Consider the following 20,581-nt stretch of genomic DNA (forward strand, 5'->3'; position numbering starts at 1 on the left):
ATCCATCTCCATCATTCAGTAGAATTAAAAAAAATCTGTCAGTTCAGAAAGGCCATTTTAATATAACATCTGATCTTGTTATGGTTATTCTTAATTGTAGATTTTTTTAATAATGAACTGTTAAGTACAAGGCTGATATGTGAACAACTGACAATAACAGATGAGTCAAATTTGTTACATCTGCATTAAAAAATTAAATTACATACTTATTTGGGATATGAAGAGACAAATCACAGCAGCTTAATGAATTTTGTTTTATTTTTATTTGTTTTTTATTCCTTCAGGATAATAGCGCTTAAAAAAATGCTTTTGCATATTTTATTTGGCAATGTTGAAAGCATTTTTGTGGATGGACAGTTTGGACTGTGACTAGCCCCGTAGTACTCAAAAACGACCACAGTCATGTACTGTGAAACAATCATATTAGGATCTTGTCATCAAACATCATCAGTTCGAAGATGTTCCGCCCATCTTTTCATCACTCATTAGAGACACTGCTTGCTGCTTGACTCCGTTTATTTTAGCTTGTAAAATGAATATGTACATTTATCCTTCCATGTTTCTAACCAATTAATCCCATCTACTGTAGAGACAACCCAGCATGAGAATGGCAGGTTTTCCCCACAGGGGAACCATGCAAATTTGTGACGTGTTTTGCAAAATATATATGTAACAGCAAATATGTTTATGTTAAAGGAGCTATAAGTAAGACTGACACTTTGTGGCTCAAATCGGTATAACAGTTTGCCAATCACAACAATCTAATCTTACATTTTTAAACGGTGTAAAACCCTTCAGAATTTTTACTGACACAGGATAAGTCTAAGATTTTGTATTCTATTCTATTTCTGATCTGCTTCTCTGTTGGCAGGCTGTTGTTCTTTTGCCGAGATAAAATACCAAATGCCGCGCTCTGTGTTGGGAACCCTGGGAAATATCATTAGATTGGCTCAGTAACCAGGAAGTAATCCAAACTGAAGTAGTTCCATTTCGTACCTCTAGGTTTTTGAAAAGAGAAAAGCGTGATTAAGACGTTGTTGATGGAGAGGACCGATTGTTTAGGGAGTGTTACCTCCATCCCAGGTGAGAAATTAGAATGATTTAGGTTGATTTTACAGTACATATCTTACTTACAGCTCCTTTAATATCAGGATGACATGGTTTAAGCATTACAGTTACCAACCTATCCTAACTTAACATAGCTTTCAACATATATCTCAAAGCCAAAGGGCCTTTCATCATGTTAGCTAATATTCAACAGTATTAAAGCAACATAATACAGCAAAAATCAACACTAAATAAGTTTTCTGTTTATGGCATAGCAAAATCCATCAAATGATCATTCACAACCCAATAAGGATTTTTTTTTTTTTTTTTTTTTTTAAGAAAAATACTTTCAACAGCTGGTGGAAATTCTAAGCTGCTACTTTTAAACTTCTTACTTCTGCTAGCTAGGCAGCAGGGCTAATGCTATCTTAAGCATGAATGGGAATAACTCTACTTTGCTCTACATATAAAGTTACTCCCAGTAGGATTTCCTTTGTTTGTTTGATCTGCTTCTGAGAATCACATCAGTGCTTTAGTTTATGTGAAGCTCCCATTGAGCTACATTTCATTGTCGATAGCTAAAGAATGCATGCCCAATGCCTTGGCAACCCAACAGTTTTTCTCATACATGCTTTTGGACTCTGTGTGGGAACAGTGCTAATAATCATTTTTATCTGAGTTTAATCAATGTTTTTTTTTATTAAGACTATCTAAGGATATTTTCAAAACCTTCAAATAAATATTGACATACAATTATTGAAAACGTAATTATGTTTATATTTACTATTTAAAAAAAAGCATCATACGTGTTAAATGCTCCGTATTTTCCCATCTGGTAATATTTTAAAAATGACAGTGTTCTTAAGCCATAATAGTTTAATTGCATCAGCACTTACTTTGTAGCTCAACAGATTGGAACCTGCATCCAAAAATAAATAAATATATCTGAGCCGCAGGGCGAGTGATGAAGCAAACAGATGGTGCATCCTTTTGTTGATAGATGGCTTGATTAGCTACCGCCTATATTTATCCACCAGCCTCTTCACAAACATCCTGGGGTGTCCGTAAGCCCCTCTTGAAGCTTGATAAATGCCACCCAGCCAAGCTGATATTGGTGCAGAGGTAAACCTCTCACCTGGTGGTATTTGCTCTCTCATCTGTCCTTAGGAGAAGGTCTTCAAATAACTGCTAACCTTAGAGTAAAAATGATTGGGTTTATAGGAGTTGAGACCAGAAGTTTTGCATTTCACCAGTTTCCTTTTCCAGATTACAAAATTTCAAATATTGTCAGTCTATAAGAAAACCTAAATAAAATACTTTATAAATAAAATAAAACTTTAGCTGGGGAATTAAGGCATGACCCCATTTTTTTCTTGGGTTACTCCAAACATGGTATTGAACAAACTAGAATGATATGCATTAAAATGCAGATTAAAATTGTTATAATGGTAAAATATTTTACTCTGAAAAAAGATATATGATCATTTTTATGCATAGCAACAATAATCAACAATCGTTTTTTTTTTTAAATGTAAATTATTATGCATCAGACAATATGTCAAAGTGGTATTGTACTGTTAAAAACTGAAAATGTTTAACCTTGGTCGATAAGAGCTCTTACGTCCTCATTTACATCCTAAAACATCTCAGTTTGTAGGGGCCAGAAAGTTGTTCCCCTTTTCCCTCCACTGCGCCACAAGAACAATCAGACAACCCAGCCGTTTGAAATATGGGTTTAGAAAGACAAAAAAATTAGCTCAGTCACACGACCCTCCCCAGTCGGTGAACCAAGACAGGTTTAATGGGAAACTAAAGGCAGCAAGCTGTCATCAGATTCCCGTTTTATAACATTTACTTACAGAAATGTAAAAGGTACTCTAAGCATAGAACTGTAACACTACAGTTGTGCTCATCTAACCCCAGACTACTAGACATTGGTATGCAATGAAAAGCTACGGACAGATGTCAGTGCACCGTATTTAGTCTCCCTTTCACCTGTGTGGTTAACAGAATTTATTCTCACTCATCCCATCCCTTAGAAATGTAGGGTTATAGCTAAGAGAGAGAAGGGGGAATAGGACTTAATCCAAGAATAATTGTGACAATCTTTATTCAGACGTGACAACATGCAAGGGTGTATATGGTCTGCAATGTTTACCTATATGTCAAAGTAACATTGACGTGGCTAGCAGGCTTCAACGTTTCTCATGAAAACATTGACAAGATCTTCACACAATTTCTATTCCCATGGTGCATCCTGGTGCCTTGTGTTCTCTATGCAAGCAATGGGACAACACATGTGATGTGAAGGAAAATGCGATTCGTCTGGCCTGGCATCTTCCACCATTGCATTTTGGTCCAGTTCTGCGGTTCACCTACATGTAGCTGGTGCTTTTGACAATGGAGGGGATGGAAATGCCCCCTGACTGCTTTTGTATCAAAATTGGTGTTAACGTCTTCAGCTAATTGAGCTGCAGTACATTGTTTGCTGGCTTGGACCACACAAGCTGTCCTTGAAGCTTGGCCCCATGACCCTATTGCTGTTTTACCACTGTTTCTTCCTTGGACCAGTACTGAGAGATACCCCTGACCCTTGCACATCAGGAACACCTCATGAGTACTGCAATTTTGGAGATTATCTGACCCAGTCATGTAGCCAAATCAGTTTGGCCCATTTTTCCTGCTTCTATGACCTCATCACTGCGGACAAATTGTTTACTTCCTACCTTATATATCCCACCCACTAGCCGATGCAATGGCCACAAGATAATCAGTGTTACCTTTACTGAGCCTGGTTCTGCTGGAGGTTTTCCTCCTTGTTAAAGGGGAGTTTTCCTCTCCACAGTCGCTTCATGCATGCTTAGTATGGGAGATTGCTGCAAAGTCATTGACAACGCAGACGACTGTCCACTGTGGCTCTACGCTCTTTAAGGAGGAGTAAACGCTTGATGTAATCTGCTGGGTTTCCTTAGATAGGAAACTTTTTAACCAATTTGTCTGGATGATTTGATTGAATTTGACTTTGTAAAGAGTCCTTGAGATGGCATGTGTTGTGAATTGGCGCTATATAAATAGAATTGAATTGAATTACCTCACCGGTTAGGTCATTCTGTAATACTTTGCCAGTGCAAGAAATAATTCTTCCTTCCTAAAATAACTTAAATATGTTCCTTCTTTTCTAACCTTCTTTCTAGTGTATACTTAAAAATATAAGCTTAAGCAAGCTAAATCTTTTTATGATATTTTTAGGCTGGTCTATATTGACCTTGAGAAATGAAATTGGAAAGCCATTTATAGACTCCGTTTAACTAATTTTTAGGTCTCTACAGAGTGAAAATGTGTGACCCACTTTATATTTCTTCTCATGTACCACAAATACCTACAACTCACGGCAGAATGTAAGACTGTATCTCAAAACATTTGCTTTAAATTATATAACCTTGACTGAACAAGTATCCTGAGAAATGATCTTTTATTCATATTGCTGCTGCTGTTATTTACATGTAGATCAGGTGAAAACATGCATGTTTAACCCAGATTATAACCTCTCACTGCAAGCTGTGAAAAGACTCAGCTAAGTAGGAAAGTGTTGTCATTTTTCAAAGGGCAATATACACACAATGACACCTCTTATTTCAGGAAAGATGTTCCTAATTGTCCGTTCAGAGAGATATTCCAGTCCTTTCTGCTGTAATAGTGGCAAGCCAACAGACCGAGTGTGAGGGTAGGCGAGGAAGTGAATTAGGGCGGCGATTATGCAGTGATTCAGACAGCAGCTCATTAGGACCCAGCTAAGCAAGCAATCAACGAATCGATGTGACAGTGGACCCAAAAGCCACAGAAATTTGTAATAAATGGCAAAGCGATAAATTGGATTATCCACAGCCCCGTGGCCAAGCTCTTTCCTTTTGCAAATGACAAATCAATCCAATCACGCTACGAAAGAACAAAAAAAAAAAAAAAAAGCCAGAGAACCAGAAAAAGGGCCTTGTGTTGCACCGGCTGGGTAAGTTGTCCATCTGAGGAATGTGTCTTGTTAAGGGTGTATCTTTCCAGAGGTCATTCCTGTATGATATTCAGGCAACTAAAATATTCATGACGGCCCATTAGGTGTTTATGACTGCAATTTATATGGGGAGATTTACTGACATTTGAACTATAGCCAGAATCATAAACGTGTCAGGGGGCCGCGGCGCTACATGTTTACTGATTTGCAACGAAGAGCCCAGCTCAGTCTGGATGATGTACATGAGCAGCCATGGTTCCCCGATAAATAAAATGTAGGGACAGCGCAAGATCTTCTAACTCCTTGCGTCTCTGCTGGTTAATGTTCAAAGTACAAGTGATGGATCTGCTCCATTAACCTGTCAAATCACTGTCACTGCGTGCCACTAATCCTAACTGAGGAGCGGGATGACATTCTGATGGACAAAGAAGGGCGGGTAGATGGTTTATAAACTGTTCAAACATATAAGAATGCAGCTGGTAGTTTTTTTTTTTTTTTTTTTTTTAAGCAAAGATGTGACAATCCCGTCTGGTGTGTTTCCTAACAGAAACCAAAATGCCAAATGACTCTGCTGCCATCTGCAGGACAAGAAGTCAAATGTCCCCACTGTGCCTAAATATGTAGTTGTTTGTGTTCAAGTATCTCAAAGATTAACATGAATGATTTATTAAAATGCTTTTGTCTTCTCTGAAGGCTTTTGCTTTCACTACCCTAATTATACCATTACAAGAAAATCAGCGGCGCTGTGCACCATCACTGTGTTAAATGAAATCTCATCACACAAAAGCTCACCGAGTACCGGAGAGAAACCAGAGCCCCTTCTGTCAAGTGCATGTTTGGGAATGTGTTCATGGTTTGTTATTTCCGGTAATCTGTTTTCTGTTCTCCGGTTCCTCTCTGCCATCTTCGCGTGCAGCCCCAGCTCTAACGCGGAGTGAGCGATGCTTTTAAAAACAGGCTCTATTTCCAAGAGGGAGGACAGGGTACTCACTCCACTTTCCTTCCCATCTATCATCTTCCACGTCTTAAACACCATTTCTGTTTGTGTAATTTTTGTAAATTTTGTCACTTCTTGTTTCTCTGTGCTCGTAATTCGGTTGCTCCGCTCTGAGGCAAAACACGGCATGGACACGTGCCTTTGGAGTTTGCTTGAAATGAGAAGCTCAAACAAAGATACATGCTGATGGTTATTTGTAGTGCCTCCAAAATTGATCACGCTACTCGACGGTTTTTCAACCGAATCTTACATTACAACCACAAAACGCAAAAATATTTGATTGAAATTGCACACGATTAACACAAAGTAGCCGTGTTTTAAGTTAGAAATCGGAGAAATGCGGCATGCATTTTTATTTACTTCCCCTCAATACTTTTACATTTAGGTGAAATTACTGCTAGGGTTTGGTGTGTGTCCACCAGGTTTGCCCACCTGGATACTGAAAAAAATCTCCCGACTGTTCTTTTCAAACCTTCTTTTACGTCAAGCGTAGTTAGATTTGAGTGAGTGCCTGTTAATGAGACTTGCCACAGATTCTCTATAGAATTCACTTGTGGATTTTATCGTTCTAACACACCAATATGTTTTGATCCACAGACCGATGGTGGCACCACTGCGTTTTCCTGTGGGGATATGGCGTATTTAGGGTGATATGTGAAGTCACACGTACAGTTGTGCAGCAAGACCTAACGTTCAGTTTTCCTCTCAGGTGACCAGAACAGCTTCCTCTACATGTTTGCTGAGTACGCGACGTGGCTTGAGTCAAACTGCAAACAGCTGTTCTAATAGCTTTCCTCCTGCTACTCCCCTTAAACGCCAGATTGGTGGACTCCACAGCTGAGGGTTGACGGATTCTCCCACCTAAGTAGTGGATCAATGCAGCTTCTCCAGAGTTAACAAGCGTCACTTGGCTGCTTCTCTGATTATTACTCTCCTCGCCCATGCTGTTAGTTCTTGGTAGCTTTGCAGTTGTGTCATACTCTTTCCATTTCCAGATGATTTATCGAAAATTTATCGAAAATTAGAATCTTGTTTTATGATCTTCCCCTTTAAATTTCTCCACAACTTTATCCACGACCTGTCTGCTGTGTTTCTCGGTGTTCATGATGCTGTTTGTCCACTAATGTTCTCTAACAAACCTATGGGGCCTTCACAGAACAGCAGTATTTTTACTAAGATGCATTTAATCGGCGACCTCTGTTTGTTAATCAGTGAACTTGTTAAGGCGATTAGTAGCACATGATTTTCTTCAGAGGTATCAGAGTAAAGAGATCTAAGTATAATACACTCACCACAAAAATATCAAAAACATGCATCATATATATATATATATTTGTATGTATGTATGTATATGTTTATTTTGTCATTGTATAGTGATAAAAATAAAGAGATATGAATACTTTGGCAAGGCAGTATAGCATGTATAGTTGGTCTAATTAATTGTTTTTGCCCCATGTTCTGTTATTACGTCAGTTATTTGGTTTTGCATCTGTTCATCCATCACAACCTTGAAACTTTTCGACAGTTCCGACTTCAAGATGCTTTTAGTGAGCGAACATATGGTAAGGCTGCACGCGAGTTTGCTTCTCAGATTACTCTACCGCAGCGTGTGTATTCAGATGAAAGTGGGTTTGACGCAGTGGGCTGTGAAAGAAAGCACAGATCTCTTCCTAGGGTTTTGTTCCTAATAGTTCCCATAAAAGGACAAGGAATGTCACTGGTATAAACTACTGTTACATAATGGCTTGGCCCTGATTGGAGATGGTTCCGGCTCAGGAGCTATAAAACAGCAACGGGAAAGTCTTAAAATGTTGTTCATGTTAGAAGAAAAACAACTTTATAGTTGCCTCTGAAAACTCATTTGGTCTTTGGTTTCGGATATCTTTTTAACCGGCTGTGTTCATGAGTGTAACAGAACCAGCACCATACAGATAGTGTTTCCATAATGGGAAACATGTGAGAATTACGGCAGTGAATGAAACCCTACAATCCTATCTTTTCTTTTTGTGCTCTCGAGCGAATTTTACAGTAATGATTAGGGATATATGAAACCATCTTCACAGGAACCATTAAAGCCTTCTTGTGCTCATGTACATTTGAACACAATGATATCACATTTCAGCAGAGTTAGAAGCTGAGAAATTGAGTTTGGGCTGAAAAACTGTGATAATGGGTTATAATTCTGGTTCAACCAGTGCAGGCCAACGCCTCTGCAGGGAGCTGTGTGTGTTCAGCGTTGCTTCCTGGAGAATTGATATTCTGAAATTTTGGACATTACACAATTTCTCATCACAGCCTGCTGCCTTAATATGCTAATAAGGGTTACAAATAAAATAATGTTTTAACTGACCAGCAGCATTCGTTTAAATTCACCATTTACGCCGTCTACATGTCCCTCATGTCTTTACATCTGTAGTGGAATCCCCTTTTGCAGCTACAGATTACACTAAATTAAGCTACATTACATTGCATGCAATTCCACAGTTTTGTCTTGTATTTTCTAGAACAGTGAAAAAAAAAACATTGCATGATCCTAAAGCTGTTTCTTGGTTTGGGCAACCTTTTAGTAACCATAAAAGCATAAATGTTTTTTATGGAACGTTGCCAGTTCTCTTCAAGGATTCCTTTGGACATTAGTTTTTTTAGTGATGTCAAGTTTGTGCCTCAGAAATAGATTTATGTCATCTAGACATGGGCTTGTTGCCATTATTGGAATACATCAAAGTTTCAAAATTTTACACTTAAAAAAAAAAAAAAAAAATGTTCCTTTATATTATTTCTATTATTTAATGTTTCATATAATGCCACAGAATTTGCCCACAGCGACCAGAGTTTTTGTTTTGTTTTTTGGCCGTTGTGTGGAGCAAACCGGTCGCCAGTCATTGCCAGGCAGCTTGCTGAAAGAAGCTTGCTAAATTCAATTTTATTTGTATAGCGTTAATTCATGATACATATCATCTTAAGGCACTTTCCAAAGTCAAATTCAATCAAATCATCCAGATTGATCATAAAGTTTCCCATCTAAGCAAACCCCGCAGATTGCATCAAGTCTTGACAAGCAACATTCACTCCTCATGAAAGAGCGTAGAGCTACAGGGAGAGTCGTCTGCATTGTCCATGACTTTGCAGCAATCCCTCATACTGAGCAAGGATGAAGCGACAGTGGAGAGAAAAACTCCCCTTTAACAGGAAGGAAAAACCTCCAGCAGAACCAGAACCAGGCTCAGTGTGAACGGTCATCTGCCCCGACCGACTGGGGGGGAGAAGACAGAGCAGAGACACAACAAGAGAGACAAAAAAGCACAGAAGCACACATTGATCCAGTAATCTGTTCTACATTAGATGGTAGTAGTGGTGATCTGTCTTCCCTGGATGGTGTCACAGCTAACAGAACGCCAGACCAGGTGTACCCGCTATGAGGGGGAAAAAAATGACAGAGAACAAAAAGGTAAAAGATGAAACAACAACAGGCAATGCAAATTGGAGAACAGTAGAACTCAGCAGAGTGAGAGAAATAGACCCTGATGTCCTCCAACAGCCTAAGCCTATAGCAGCATAACTACAGAGGTAGCTCAGGGTAACATGAGCCACTATAACTATAAGCTTTGTCAAAAAGGAAAGTTTTAAGATTAGTCTTGAAAGTAGACAGGGTGTCTGCCTCACGGACCAAAACTGGGAGTTGGTTCAACACGAGAGGAGCCTGATAGCTAAAGGATCTGCCTCCCATTCTACTTTTAGAGACTCTAGAAACCACCAGCAGACCTGCAGTCTGAGAGCGAAGTGCTCTGTTAGTAACATACAGGGTAATTAGAGCTCTGATATATGATGGAGCTTGATTATTAAGGGCTTTATACATGAGAAGGAGATATTTAAATTATATTCTTGATTTAACAGGAAGCCAATGAAGGGAAGCTAAAATTGGAGAAATATGATCCCTCTTGTTGATTTTAATTAGAACCCTTACAGCAGCATTTTGGATCAGCTGAAGGCTTTGAACTGCATTTAAACTATCCCCATCCAATGAGCTCTGACTTAGTTTCTGATCAATGGATTTACCAATCATTTGGCCACTTGGGGCACTCAAGGGAACAAATAAAATCAAAGCATTTGCATCATGACAAAAGTAGCATACGCCATCCAGAACACTAAGAAAATGTACACTTATCACCTCAGTACATGTGCACTATAAAAAAAACGATCTGCAAAGTGACACACATTATTCATGGAACTGAGGGGATCTTTTGTTTCCCAAAACATGCTTAATTTCTTCACATAAAGAGGAACATATGGTTATAAATGTGCCAACATATTCGGCAAGATAAGAACAGTGTTCTTCCACTCTACTTAACTTCATATTGCAGTCACTGGGCGTCTCTTCTTAAACGTTAAACATGTTAAAACAAGCCGATTACAGCACTTTCTGAATCAACATAAACTCAGTTATTGCTGTCTTGATCAGAGAGCCACACATTTTGTGTTCATTGTAATAGGCAAATATTTCTAACAGCAAAACTAAGTATAGCTTTAGGAGTGCAAAGCGAGATTATGCCAATGGGTTGTCACCAACAGCATTGCCCATCAGGTGCAAAAAATAATTTGGCCTTTTTCCAAAAGTTCACAAAATGTAAGGGGGTCTTCTGTGAGGAGAAATCAGATTATGCAAACTAGAGCAAAGCAATAATGGTTATATTCTAACTTCAGACAGTGTTGTTGTTTCTTTAATCAATGACACTGGACATGTCTCTGCACTTTGAGTATATATGTTTTGTAGTATATCTGAGACTTTGGTACCTCTTGATGCTGATGGTTTAAAACTTAATTGAAACACACAACATCACTTCCTGTCTAAATATTTTTGCCAATATTTATCTGATCACTTGGATATGCTCATAGAGCGTTGACGTTTCATTCCAAGCCAGTCAGTTGATGCTTTAGTAAATAAAATAAGCTGGTCATGATGAAGCAGAATATAAAAAAAAAAAAAAACACACCGCTGATTCCAGTAAACACATTCTGTTCAGAAAGGGTGCTCATCAAAACAAAAGATATACTTCAGATACATGAAAGGACTAGACAAAATTCCTTACATATCTTCATTTTTAGACTCTAAGTAACATGTTTTCAAAACACCAACATAGATAACAAGCTAGGAAACGGTAGCTTTAGGGACTAAATCGTTGGACATCATATCTCATATTGGCTCAATGCGACTAAAGTGGATGGCTCCTACTCAGAACCATTCCCATCTTCTCGGCTTTTATGCCATCTGAGGCTGAAGGTCCATTTAACTATGGCTCTTCAAAACTAGTAAATATCACTTAATGTGAAAAAAACGAGGTGCCAAGCTGTCTGTTTTATGTAGGCTTTTTTGTGTTGGCTGATATGCCTCGGGTGTATAAACACATGGGAAAATTAAGGTACTTCGGAACAGACAGATCTGAGCATTTTAACTTTCATTGTAATCTGTGCGCCAATGATAGAGCTATGATAGCTATGATAGAACATTACAGATTACAGCTATGGTGGTGAGAGGTTGAAATGTCAACAGCACATGCTCTGAACATCCATATTTTCGTCTTAAAAGAGTAACTTTGATCTAAGGCATGACATCAAGAACACACTCTCACAAAAAGCGTGACATTATTCGTTTGCAAGAAAATCTTCTGACCATTGTCTGTAAGGGCCTATTTGTTCAGGATCCAAGTGTGGGGCTGGTGCCGATCTCGGCCAGTCATCGGGTGGGAAGCGAATTACACGCTTGACAGGTCGCCAGAGTAATGGCAAGTAATGGCATGAACAGTCACACCTAAGGGCAATATAGAGGTACAGGAAAGACCAGTTAAACTAAAAGTCATGTTTTTAGCCTGCGGAAAGAAGCTGGAGTACCCAGAAAGACCCCACGCATGCACAGAAAACATGCAAGCTCCATGCAGCAAGACCCCAGGCCGGGATTTGAACCAGTAACATTCTTGCTGCAAGGCAACAGTGCTACCAACTGTGGCCCAAGTAAATCGTGTTGTTGGATATGTTGTTCATCGCCTAACTTGTAGGGATTTGTATGTTAAAATACAACTCTCCAAAACTCAGCTTATGTGCTAAATCTATTTCTATAATAAATAAATATCATATATTGAGGAACAGCAGTGCAATTACAAAGTAACAAGGCTGCGAATTGGTTTGCGCTGTCTTGCTGCATAGTAATAAAGCTTTAGATTACAAGCATTACGCCGCACCTCCTCCCCTCGCTCATAAAACCTGCACACAGCGGGACCAGCTCATACATGTGGCTTTTGATTTATATGAAGATTTTCTCTATAAACAGCTACCAACTGGCACACTTACTTTACATTATGTCTAGTTTAATGAATAAAAGGCCAAATAAGGAATAAATCTAAAATAAATGGTATTCAAAAAGAGTTGCCGCTTCACTCCGGCTTGCACCTCTTGACATGGGAAGTTTGCTGATTCACTGACAGGCCATCAGCAGAATAAGCTGCCTGTTTCAGTGTAACTAAATTACAAGTCCTGCTCTGACATGCCCACACAGACGTTTGCGAATGACGTAGAAGCACAGTTTCTTTTCCAGTCATGCTTCGAGGTATGCTGCTATCTAGAAAAGAAGTCAGTTGAAAGTTATCCAGACATTTTTTTTTCCTTTTACCTATGCAAAACAGCCTAATTTGGACATTTCACTGCGCTATCCAGTAAGACATTTACAACAGGACGGACAACATGCAGCATTTTGGTGAGTTCTCTTTCCACAACAAGCTATTTCTTTCTAATCACTGGTCATGCATGCAAAACAGCAGATATAGGGATCCTGTTGTTTGATAGATATGTGCATGTTGTCAAAAGACTTTGTGTGCAGTTATTACTATTTTACCCATTTTCAATTTATAAATGTAACTTGCACCTGAATAAAAAAAATTACAGGCAAGAACAATCATTTGATTCATAACCATGTAGCTTTTACTTAAGCATTATGGATATCCAGTAATACCCCTTTACAGGGATGGTCTAGGGCAAAGGTCACCTACCTTTTCCAGAGCCACAAAACCTACATGACTCTGAAACAAAAACAAAAAAGCTTACTTTTCATAATACCCATGATAGGAAATTTGTTTAGATATTCAAATTATTGAACACTATTTGTTCCCTAATTATAATATTTAAATAAACTTCCTGGAGTAGGTATTATAAAAACAAGCCAAATTGTTTCAGTTTTAAGGTTTAATATAGAAAAGTATATCAAGAAAAGTATGTTGTTTGCAACCTACTGACAAAAAAAAAAAATGCTTCATTAAAATGAAGAAAATTGCTTTGTCTATTACCATAGTTTCATTCTCTGTGGAGCTGTTGGGTAGATCGTGCATGGAAATGCCTATGAAAAACTGCTAAAACTAGCATTTTTCTGCATTTTTGAAATATTACTCAATTGTTAAGCGTTTGTGAGAGAGCCACTGTGGTGGGTCTAAAGAGTTGCTGGTTGCAGACCCCTGGTCTAGAGATATAAGTGCTAATTCTTAACAAAAATGTAGATATTAAACAATAAAGCTTACAACATTAACATAAAATGTTTTTTTACCTGAAGAATAGCATTAGGTCAGCGTAAGATTAATTTCCTCTGGCTTGATTGAATTAAAGTGCTCACTGTACAACATTCTAATCTGAATTGAAACTAAATAAATGTTAAATGTTAACGTTGATCAGAAGCATGCATGTGTTTTGGTAGCGCATAAACACAAGCTATGCTATTGAATAAAATGAGTGGCTCCCCTTTTTTACAGTTAATATAATTATTTTCCCCGGTAAATGGGAGGATTGGGTACGATGTTAAATGGAGTGAACTTATATAGCGCTTTTCCAGTCATGCTGACCACCCAAAGCGCTGTACACTATAGCCACATTCACCCAGTCGCTCTCACTGACGAGCACACATTTATACACCGAGACGCAGCTCGGTAGGGAAGTTGTGGTTAAGTGCCTTGCCCAGGGGCACATCAACATGTGGCAGGGGGAAGCTGGAATCGAACCCACAACCCTCAGATTGCCAGACAAATGTCTTGGTAGATTTAAATGCTTTATCTAAATCTGTAACAGATGAACACTAGCCATTAGCTTAAAGTTTAAAATTTGCTCAGCGGGTGCCGTTATAAACTTGTTTATACTTTCACAGAAGTTGCAGCCGCATAAAGCTGTATGAAAACCTGCCCTTACATGTTTTAAACGACCAAATGTCTGAATTTAAGGTCTGCTGATTTTGATCTCTCTGATGTTTGTTACTCATCAGATGAGCAAACTAGACAGATTAATAATTTAGGTGTCTTTTTTTATTTTTTGCGTTGAAGGAGTTCTAAATGTTTTTCCTAAAATTACACAAGCGATGATTTCCACAAAATTAGGGCTTTTCAGTTTATAAAAATTGCATCTTTACTGCAGCTTTCCATTGAGTAAATGAATTTATAGTACAGCATAATTCATTGACAACATAGTTCGCTTTCAGTTAATCGGGACTCCAGTTTAGTCATGGTATGGTTTAAATCTAAATGACAACATAAAAAGGTATGGTCAAATTAGTGGAATGGCACTGTGTATACCACAAGTCTCTGCGTTGATGTGAATTTGTGAGATCTGCTGATGTGGCTGTTGCTTTACTATGAATCATGTTGCAGACGGATGGGATTATATATTTGAATGCTTTCTTGTGAGACTCCACTGCAGTGATGAAAAGAGCATTGCGTAATATAACTGCATTAAATGCAGTGGATAAATGTTTGATAAATGAATAAACAGTTTTTTTATGCTGAGAGTGAGCTTCTATTATGATACATGTATGCGGCGCAGAGAAACAATTTAATGTTGTAAGTAAGTGAACGTGTGAGTGAGAGGTAGAACACACTGTAAAATGAAAAATGTAGAAAGTGATAAAAGATTGCAGGCTAAAAGCCCTAAAATGATCAAGCCTGATTGTATGAAAAGCTGAGAAAATCTCTCTAAATGCTTTTAAGGGGTTGGTCTGAGTGTACCAATAATGTAATTTAACCTTCTGGAATTACCATAAGGTCACAGGAGCAAAGGCAATCTGAGCGAGTAAGTCCCAGAGATGGGAGCAGAGCTGCTAATTCATATGCAACTTATACAGAAGGGCTGGAACTGATGTATGCAAACTTTTTTTACAAAGTTAATAGAAGTTTGAGACTTGTCTGTGGCTGAATATTGGATCCAATTTTGAACTTACAATGACAGGGACAGAATAATGAAGTTGATTTGATGAGATCACAGGGAGTGTTAGATTTCAGACGACAAGAGTTAATTCACAGTAATCCGATGAATTTGGCTCATTTCTTTGAATCTCCAAATGTGTCTTCCCTTTTATTTCCTTGCATACAAAGAGCAAAGTAAATTTGTGTTAGCTATAATATTTATTGGATGGATGGATTAATGGATGGATGGATGGATTGAGAATTATTTATATGGTCTCTCACATGCTAATGTCTATTTAAACACTTTTAGCTTGTCAGGAAGTGTTTGTCTGGTACATCCAGGATATCATGTTTTACATCGTCCTGTAGAACGACATCTCTCTGTCTTTTTTTACTTAAACATAAATTAACTTGTACTTTTATATTTTTGCGAATGACTATTTGCACACTTTTTCATTTCTCTGGGAGTGTTTGTCTAGTACACACACATCAAACTCAAGGCCCGCATGCCGAATCCGGCCAGTCAAGACAATTTATCTGACCTTCATGTCAAGAAGTAGAGGCATATATCATTTTAAAGTGTATAAAGTGGCTAAAACTTTGACTCCTGTAGCGAACGTTGATTTCAGATTTTCCACAACACATTAAAACAACCCAGAAATATCCAAAAAGAGAAAGAGAGATGCAGAACGATCAGAGTTTAAAGTGTAACTCACCCCAATGGCAACTTTTTTTTTTTTTACAGATAAAATGTATAAACTGGGCCTAAAGGTGCTACTTTTATGTTATTATGCATTTTTAAATATTTCTATGTGAACAGAAATTAAATTATGAATTTAAAAGTGTAATCTATATAAGTGCATCCGGCCCTTTTAATGACTTCATGATGCCCAATATAGAAATGAGTTTGACACACCCGGTCTAGTACATTCATGTCACACATGTATGTGTGTGACATGAATGCTACTACATGTCACACATGTAGTAGCAGTCAGTCCATGACTGCTACTTAACGCAGTCATGGACTAACAATCTGACGTCAGGCCACAGTGGGTTACAGCTGTGTTGGTCCACAGTGACTCTTTTACCCTTCTAAGTACAGTATGGAGACATAATCTCCCGTGCATTCCTCCAGTATCAAGCACGTGGTGCAAATCCAATCCAGAGCAAACTTGCTGTGAGAAAACAGGGCCACATTAGGTCAAAAATGTGTCTCAAAAGTTGCTTCTGTAAATGAGACTCTCGGTCAGAGAATTTTAATTAGAACACAATCTTAAACAACAGTGTCATCCACACCCTGGGGAACCTTTAGCTATACCTTTATGAGTCTCAGAAAATAAAAGTTTAAAGATTACTATGTTGATTTAAATCAGCATATTTTAGTGTGTTTTTTAGTGTGCCAGTTGTGTCACTTCAATCCTAAGATTCAGAAAAGTCGGAGCACAACAATTACATTCCCATCTCAAACCACTAACAAATGGCAATATCAGTAATTGTTTTGATATATCTGAAGTGGATACTTTGGATTTTCTAAAGTGGGTATGGAGTTGTCTTAATTTTGTCCATCAAAAAATTGCCATCACTTTTTGTCCACATCCTTTTATCTAGACACAAAAAAAAGCCTGAAAATAAATCTAATACTTATAGGATCAAGAGAAGTACTGTATTTTTTAGAATATAAGTCGCTCTCGAATATATAAGTCGCATCAGTTAAAAAAATGTGTAATAAAGAGGAAAAAAGACATATAACAGCGAAACAACATCCAAACATGCATTCAGCGTTTGTTGTCTATAAGTTAATGTTTCAATACATTTTTAAGTGGTACAGGAGCAGCATATAGTTTTCACAAGCCTATAGTGCTCTTTTGCAGCTAAACACTCAAATGCATACTCCTTGGTTCATGTTGTTTAAAATTAATTACCATTTAAAATTGTTATATGCCACTTATAGTCGCACCTGACTATAAGTGGCAGGATCAGCCAGACTATGAAAAAAAGTGTGACATATAGTCCGAAAACTACGGTAGGTCAAAAGCTTTTGTCAATAAACAAAGGCCAGGAACAAAATAATGGAGGGGGAGGGGGAGGGGGGGTTGAAAGAATAGCCAACGAGCCGTACAGTTCATGAGTGCTGTACTGTAGGAGGTCATGTGATTCTTCTCATGGTCTGCTGGTCGCTGGAATGCAAAAAAAAAAAGACAAGAAGAAGAAAACTGAAAAAAAGTTGACTAGATTGAGTTAACTAAAGCTAGACTAAAACCATAATGGTTACAAACTGCTAAACTGTGAATGAAAGCATATTACATTTTGACCAAAAGACTATGACTAAAATGCGTTGGATTTCTTACCAGCCACTTTGGTTTTCTATGCGGTTAAATGGGTTCCATGTTTTTAAATTGTGTTTCACCTAGGTTGTGACAGACCCACATGCTGTTGCAAATGCTAATGCACTGACCTCAAACTAAAATAATCGTCTAATGATTTAGCAGTGTAAAAGTTCATAAAATGTTTTTTGCCTAAACCTAAAAGATATTTTTAAAACAATAATCTCTTTTCAACTGGACCAATTTTAACAGGCCAGTGACGTGGCTCTCCCAATACCTCAGAGAGCGGTGTACTGTTTATAAAATGTTGACCTCTGATACAAAGTTCACAGAACCCCACATTAACAAACAAAATGAAAATAAAAATTCACTTTATTAAACTGGGTATGCCTTTTTCATTTATGGCATCTTGCTAGAGTATGCACAAACTAGCAGCCTCGATTATTGAAAAGAAAAAAAGGAACCTTTTAGTATCAGAGGAATTTTAACTCTACACAACCATGTTATTGTATGATTTTACTTTACATATTTTTCTTTTCAGTCGCAGTTTGCATAGATTTAGAAAAACATCATTATCCGGTTTCAGGTACACCTTTTGACAACATAAACATATCAGAACAACACGCTGACTGTTTAGCACTGGCTCTTCAACCATTTTTGCTTAGGGGAATATCCCATGAGTTGAAATGTGGCACCAAACTGTGAAATACAATGTGTCGATTTGTGAAAAGTGGAAAGGTGTTTAGCAAGTATGGGACACTTCTGTCCTATACAACATCTGTAGCTTAAAAGACATTTGTTGTTTTTTGTCTTCATATTTGCTGTTATTTTACCAAGATGATACAGTAAAATGTTTATGGTATTAGAATTCATTTTCTTCATATCCTTTCATAACATGGAAATTAAAGAACCTGACCACACAGTTAAAACTTAATACAAAACTATAGAATCTTAAAGGCATATATTATGAAAGTAAACACTGTGGAGGGGAGGTTAAAACGAGTCGTTGATACAATAGAGATAGTTTAAAATAGTCCAGTTAAAGAAAGGGTAAACTCAATGTATGTATTATTTCTGAAAAGCCTTGTACTCCCGCATATGACATCCGCAGAAAACCTGCTTGTGTCTGGCCTGCTACATGCTTTGACATGTCGTTTTTTATCTAAGCTTTACTCTGCAGACCATCTGTCCTCCCATCCCCCACTACGCCCCCCAAAAGAACCCCTCACATACCAAGCAGATGAAGTCTAAAGATTTACTTAAATGTGATAAAGTGCAGTGATTTGGACACCCCACATTTCATTCAACATCTAACAAACTTCTATCAGTCCCTCAGGGGGGAGAAGAAAGGAACGGGGGTTTAAAGTTGCTCAGTGAAGTCAATGCATCCACCGTAGTACTTCAAACTATATTTACAGAGGTGTACCCTGCTTTTGCCTTGCACCTTTGCTCATGCTTCTGGTTTAGATGTATTATTAGTAAAGCTGACTGTGGTCAGTTTTTTTTTCTCAGCTGATGATTCTAAAGGAGCAATTAGCAAAATTTAATTGTTTCAGCTAGAAAGAACTAAAAGATAGTGATTTGAAGAACTAAAAGGGATTTTTTAGATAGACTATTCTATCTGTGTTGCTCTCCAGTCTCTTATTTACATAGCCGGACCGGCCGAGCGTGCAGGTGCATGTGTGTACGTGCATGTGAACAGCTGCCACTCAGGGCTTAGCCCCTCCCTGCAGCGCAGCATTGGGGCAACATGTCAGAGAGCACCCCCAGCAGATCAAAACGTAACAGCATCATAAAGTTATGAGTTACTTACTTCTTCCCCAGAAATGTGCATAGGAGGCGATGGTTGGGAAGGGAAAGGAGGGGCCATGCATTGTGATATGCATTGTCACTTTTCCATCACACATAGTTTTCCAAATAGGCATAAAAATTCTGTTTTTGATATTATCTCGCTGGAACCTCTCGCCATGTCTCATACATGGCAAGTGCCTGCTCTTCCATACAGTTGTGCACTCAGATTTGTGGAGTGTACAACTAAAAAAAATGTCCTGCAATGGATTCTTCTACCTGAGCTGTGGATCTCTGCAGCTCTTGCAGAGTAACTATAGACCTGTTAGCTGCTTCTCTGATCATCTTCCTCATTAGTAGGCGTTGCAGTTTGACCATGGTAATACAAGACGTGACAAACTGAACAGTGCTGTGTGAGCTTTTCCTATACTTGGCATACTGTTTTATAACCGAGCCCTGCTTTAAACTTCTCAGCAACTGTATCTGTAACCTTTTCCGTTGTGATCATTGGTCTTCACATTGCTGGATGTTTACCCGTAGAATAGAATAGAATAGTAATACTTTTATTGTCCCATAATGGGGGAATTTGGTTGTGACGGTGGCAAAAACAAGCAGACGGAAGACACAAGATTAAATGATATGAATGAGAGGCTGAATTAAAATTCAAGCCGTCAACCAAAAGAGAAAGAACTTATCAGAAAAGGAAAACATAGGGCACAATAAAAAAAGATAATAAGCGTATAAGCCTATTCAGGTAAAAATGAAATGTTTCACCTTTTAAAGAAAGATGTAAAAAACTGTGAAATATGCATGATTGTACAAACACTCCCATAGAAGCTAAAAAAAAGAACAAATAGACATTAGCATCTGAGAGGCTGTAACTAAATCATTATCAGACCCAGTACCCACACAGTTAGTAGCATGTTTGAAAATGTTCTTTTAAAAAAACTTTGAAAAAACAATAAGCAAAAAATAGTTTGAGGCCTTCACAGAAAAGCAAGATTTATATTCCAATGACTGTATTAAATTATTTGTTTACTAGTTAGATGAGTTCTGAAGGTAATTGGGTGCACTGGGTTGGTTCGTATCAGAGTAAAAGACGGTGAACACAAATGCATGTCTCTTTGTTCAGATGCCTTTTGGGAGAGGTGTTGTAAATCTGTGTCCTTTTCATTCAGCTTCACAACTTTGCACTACTTTGTGTTGTGTTTTCACA

General features: G+C 38.0%; 1 protein-coding gene across 2 annotated transcripts in view; it reads left to right on the forward strand.

The window, feature by feature from the left end:
- Positions 1-864: 864 nt before the first annotated feature.
- tbxa2r (thromboxane A2 receptor) overlaps positions 865-20,581 on the forward strand; it is a 41,347-nt gene continuing 21,630 nt past the window's right edge. The window contains exon 1 of one of the 2 annotated variants that reach the window (XM_036141055.1): positions 865-1,083. The gene's annotated coding sequence lies outside the window, so the exon portion shown is untranslated. Of the gene's footprint in view, positions 1,084-12,635; positions 12,796-20,581 lie in introns of those variants that run through there. The other variant, XM_021321511.2, reaches the window with a different exon arrangement.

Source organism: Fundulus heteroclitus, chromosome 9 (assembly GCF_011125445.2).
Source record: "Fundulus heteroclitus isolate FHET01 chromosome 9, MU-UCD_Fhet_4.1, whole genome shotgun sequence".
Classification (NCBI taxonomy): domain Eukaryota; kingdom Metazoa; phylum Chordata; class Actinopteri; order Cyprinodontiformes; family Fundulidae; genus Fundulus; species Fundulus heteroclitus.